Here is a 6,000-nt window from a genome sequence, read left to right as displayed (position 1 = left end):
AGTTATTAGTGGACATTTTCTTGTTGAGCTAAAATATTTCTAGTTTTCAAGCATATTTAGGCTTCTTGGCACAAAACTTTTGGTATTTCTATACTACATCATCAGGATTATCTCTTTTTCTTTCTTGTTCAATTCCAATAATGATTTTTTCTTCAGTTAAATTATACACAACTTATTATTCGTTTGGATGATTAAGGAAGATATTAATATTCATTTAATTAGTATAGGAAGTTTAGAATTTGATCATTTAATCTTGCAATGACTCTTTGATATTTATTTTCGTTCTATCCTAATGCTACTAAAATGATGAATTAAAATCCTAATACTACTAAACATGAATTATAAATAAGAAATCATAATATAATTTTTGAATCAAAACAATAATTTTGCAATAACACCCTTTTAAGTTATAAACTCTTTATGCTAATAAATTTAATTGGTCTCAACATTATGATATAGAGGGTTTTACTGTTATATTTAAAAAAAATTCTAAAAAGATGTATTTAATATTATTTTTGATAATAATTGGGGTGTTTGAACCTTACGATCACTTAGACGGATGGATAAATTAACTGTTTTTATTTAATAAAATTGAAGGTTGGATACTTCATAACAGAAAAAAAAAAGCACTTTGACGATTAAGATAATATTATCAAGATATATAAGAATATATACATAATTAATTGGGAATGTTTATGAGCTTTTTTTATCACATATTATGTCATTTCGAGTAATCTGATGTCGTATAGGAAATCAATCAAATTAATTAAAAAAAAAATATTGATTTAATGGGTGTTTTCTCAATAGAGGAGGATGACATTGCTTACTCACAAACCGTTAATCATATTTATAAGATTAAGTATATCATAATTTAAGGATTCATATAGTGAGTAACGTAAACCTAACAACATAATAAAACCCATAATTAGTAATAGTAAATCCGAACTTTAAATTATAAAATTAGAAAAGATAAAGATTGAGAAGATTAAAATAATCCTGATGAGCACATAACACAAAGTTTAAACGGCATCAGATGATGGTAAAAGATCGAATAATTTATAACCACTAGCCAATCTCACTTCTACTATGAATTCACAGGATCCAACTCACTTTTCCAATATACACATAATTTTAATAATAATAAATCCAATTAACTTTAATAATTAAAATAAAAATAAATTTATTTATATCAAAATGTACGTTTTTTATTTGTTAATTTTGACCTTTGACCAAATATGTGCTCCCAATTATAGTTACTTCTTTAATACAACTTGTGTTGTTAGTTCATACTTTATTTCCTTATTTGTTACATCTTCTTTTAATTTATTTATATTATAATTCAATTCTCATTTAAGATCTGAACCCATTTTCTGAAATTACCAAAAGCACTAATTGTACGGGAACTCTTAATTACATACTATTATTTAAATAAATTATCACAAATAAACTATAATCCATGATTAATGATTGGTACTTCTGTTAATTTATGTTGTATAAAATAAGATATTAGAGAAGATTAGTTTGAGTAAAAAATTTAAAATTGTTAAATATAGTAAAAACTCAAAATAGTTTTCTTATTAAATTTTTAATGATGAGAATCTTTTTCTTTTTTTAATTTTCAATTGCTACATATTTGTATCTTGTTTTGAGCTACAATTCATTGTCTCTCTATCTTTATAATATGACGTATGAATTTTTTGAATATCAAGTTTCTTATTAAAATTAAATCTTTTTAATTTTTACAATATCAATTATGAATCGATTGTTAGACTGATATCTAAAATAATTTACAATATTAATTTGTTCTCATATAAAGTTCTTTTTCATTCTTTTACTTAATTTGTTTAGTTTGGGTCATTAATTGATTTTCAACTATTCAAATTAAGATTAACAAGATTTATACCTGACTAAAATAAATGAGTAGGGCAATTCTAGTGGCATCTGATTGACAACCCCATTTAAATGAGAATATGAATTGTCTCTTATTTTCTAATTTTGTAGATGATTATTGATAAGAATGTATACAAAATTAAGAAGATAAAGTTATATATTAGTCCTGCAAATTCAGATTAAGCTACATTATTTTTCTCAAAGACGAGAAAAATACAAGAGAAAAGTTAAGAGTGCATTTGTTTTAATATTTTAGATAGGATTTTTGATATGGGAATAACGAAATAGGATTTGAAACTTAACAAAAACACACCTTAGGTTTGTTAAATAACTAAACACCCTGTAATAAAAAAATTAAAAATTACAAAAACAACCCCCACTCACCCATTAAATTCAGGTAGTCGGCCATCACTGTTGGAGGGTGGCTGGAGTCACCGTATCGGTGCACAACCAGTTGGATCTGATCGATCGTGCATAGAGATGACCTTTTCTAGTCGGATCTACTGTGGATCTAGCTGGAAAAGGCTAGATTTACGGTCAGATTTGACCATGTTTGATTGTCAACGACAGCCAAAGATATGACCATCGTTGATGACTAGTTACGACCAAGATTCAATCGGTAGTGCGCCATTATACCAGATTTCGACCACCTTTCGTCGGTGGCCGCCTGAATCTGACAAATGTGGGTGGGTGAGGGTGTTTTTGTTAATTTTTAAACTTTTTTCTAAGGGTGTTTAATTAAATTAATAAATTTAAAGGGCCTAAAATAAATTAAATATAATATAATAGTATTTCATGAATAATGAAACAAACAGTTATTTTGAGAATAAAATTGAAAATAGGATAGAAAATATTCTACCAAACAGACCCTAAATTTTCTTGGAATATTCATGTCCAACGTAATTAATTAATCTTTGGATCCCTTATTAGTCAAATAATTAATGTCAATGATAAGAAGGCGTTCTTATGCTCATTATTTAATTAAAACCCAAAGTACTAGTGTACTTAAATGTCAACTTTTGAATTTATTATTTATATTTGTGTTGTTAAATCTGATTTGGGTAGCATAAAAATGGGCATTTCACATGGAATTTCTTGAGTCCCCCATCTTCCCCGATCTTCAAGCACGCAAAATCCAATAAACTAAAGTACAAAGCAGAATAAAAAGATAAAGAGATGAATTAATTAATAGACATAAATAAAGATACAGATACCAAGACAAGAAAGTTAATAATATATAATTTTGTAGATGCTTTTGTAGATTTTAACTGTTGAGGCAGGCAGTTGCATTTGCAGCAGAAACAAATTGCAATAAAAATAAAATGAATGCATGTGGATGTGGGTGCATTTTGGTTCACAAACACAATACCATCTACAGTTAATAATACAAAACAAATATGAACTCATCTCCCAAAAAAACCTACCTCTTAACTGGTAAGTCCCTCTTTACAGAGAAAGCAGTCCTGCAATTGCATGAACTGCCTTAAAAAATCTGGAACCTTTCATCTAGGGATTACCTATTCAGGATATTTCCATTATTTCACAGGCTCAAATAGATTTTGCATTTTAAAATAAGAAACGTTTATATAATCGATTAATTGGAAAGATTTTTATTGTTTACAAACCAGAATACTCTTCCTTTTAGTATTGTCTCAGTTTTAAAAGTTCAAATTCTATCCCCCTAAACTGCTTATTTGTTCTTAACGTTTGTTATAATAAAAGGGTGTATAATATTATCATAAATTGCATGACTTAGTAAGTAATTAACTCTATCTTGAGAGGTTGGAGATAGCTAAGTTTCATGTACTCTTAATAATATTTGGAAACTCTTAGTACTTTATTTTGAGATTCTTTTAATAGGAAGATTGACAACTACTATAAGCTGGCTTTTGGAGCTCAATTTCTGAATCTATGTTCGGTGTAATTTCCAAATTTAGTATTCTACTGATATATGGTTGACTCTGAAAAGAATTCATCACATACTCAAGAACAATAATGTTGCATGTTAAAACCTTACTGCAAACACTAAAAAAGACAATCTTAGTATCCATATACTTTGTCAAATGAAATTTTTGCTGAGAATTTGACAACAAATGGGATAACAATTGCTGATGAAGTTGATACTATATCTGGATTGTCTTTTCGGATATGATGCTGTATCATGAATATCACCATGCGTCTAAGTCTAACTTGATCCCTTTACAGTATAAGAAGCTCAGATAATATTACAAAAGTTTAACTTAGTGTAGAGAAAGCAAACCTCATGATGAATTTAGTTATTAACAATGAATTTCATGGAGTCCAGTTCATCTTGCAAATGTCTCACCTGATCTGAATAACAAAAACTGTCCCCATGACATATCTCAACTCAAATCTGGATAGCCTCCCACTGGACACTCTTAATTTGCTATACAACCCCCTGAATTTTAGCCTCATTTATACTATACTCCATAGTCCATCACTAGGGCACTTTAGTTTGTCCCACAAAATCAGTTCTATCCAGCTCAATTTACTGGTGATAGAGGAGGCAGAGGAGTAGGTAAAGAAAGTTTATCTGTCAAGTCTGTGCAAGACTGCACTTGGTGTGAAAAAGTTCATGCATGGCATAAAGATTTTGTTTCTAGTATAATTGATGTGATTTTTAGATTTTCATATTATACAAGATATAAAATAAAATCATATCATATTTTATGTTGTAAAACCAAGCTATCCCATTCAAGAATTGATTGTTTGTGTTTATTTTATTATTTGAGTAAATTTTTTGAAAAAGTAGAGTTGAGTTGTTATTATGAGTAGGACTTGAAAATTAACAAAACACCCACAGATTTGTTAATTTAGCTAAAACCCCTAACAATAAAAAGTTTATAATTGACAAAAACACCCCACCCACCACATTTCCAGATTTCAGCCATCTCGCCGGAAGATGGCAGGAATCTGGCATAATGGTGCATGACCGGCTGGATCTGCCGTTCATGTTCGATATAGCATTTTTCGACCAAATCAACCAAGGATCTAACTAGAAAATGCCAGATCTCCACCCGGATTTGGTTGTTATATCCAGATCTGTGTTGTTGATGACCAAATGTGGTCGGATCTGGTATCAACGACTAGATCTGGCCGTAGATCTAGCATTTTCTAGCCAGATCCGTGGTTGTCTAGTCGAAAAAGGCTATTTCGACTCCGACGCGGTCAGATTCAGTCGGTCGTACACCATTAAGTTAGATTCTCGCCATCTTCCGGCGGTGGTACCGGAATTTGACAAATGTGTGGGTGGGAGTTTTTTTTGTTAATTTAAAAATTTTTATTATGTGGAGTGTTTAGTTAAACTAACAAACCTACGTGGGTTTAAAAATAGTTGAATATAATGATTAATTTTGAGAAACAGGGAAACAAATTGCTTTTAGGTAGAATAGGGAAACAATTTTTTATTAACTGAAGGGTGGGAATCAGAATTTATGAACTAGGGGTGGAAACTTGTCATTTCGCTTAACCTGGGGTAAGAACATGTCCTTTCACTTCAAATCCAATACTTTAAAATTGTCCTTACTAGATTTCTCTTTTGATCTCACTTAAAAAATCTTAAGCACCACAAAGTTATTTGGAAAAGTTTTCAAGTTTTCCCAAAAAGTTAAGTTTTTTCACCTATTTTCCAAAATATAATTCTAAATTTTTCATTTCCTTTAAACTCCCTAAATTTGTTAATTAATTACAACCCCGCAATTTTTTTTTTAAATTGACAAAAACACCCCAACAACCCAATTACCAGATTCTGGCCATCACTGTCGAAAGGTGGCCGATCTGGTGTAATGGTGCAATATCGGCTGAATTTGGCCGGTAGTGTGCCATCTAGCCTTTTCTAGCTAGATCTATGGCCAAAGATCTGGCCGTCAATCTTTGGCTATTGATAGTCGTCAACGACGGCCAAGATAGGGTCGTCATTGATGACCAAATGCGGCCAGACTGGCCATCAATGGCCAAGCTCGCCACAATCTGGCCAGAGAAGGCCATATGGCGTTCGACCAACAATATCGAGCCGGTCAGTTGGATTGGGGGTCGCCTGTCCGTATTTTTGAGTGGTGGTGTTTTTGTTAACTTTATTTGAATATTTTT

Source organism: Pistacia vera, unplaced genomic scaffold (genome assembly GCF_008641045.1).
Source record: "Pistacia vera cultivar Batoury unplaced genomic scaffold, PisVer_v2 Contig700, whole genome shotgun sequence".
In the NCBI taxonomy this organism is placed as follows: Eukaryota; Viridiplantae; Streptophyta; class Magnoliopsida; order Sapindales; family Anacardiaceae; genus Pistacia; species Pistacia vera.
This window is presented reverse-complemented; position numbering follows the sequence as displayed.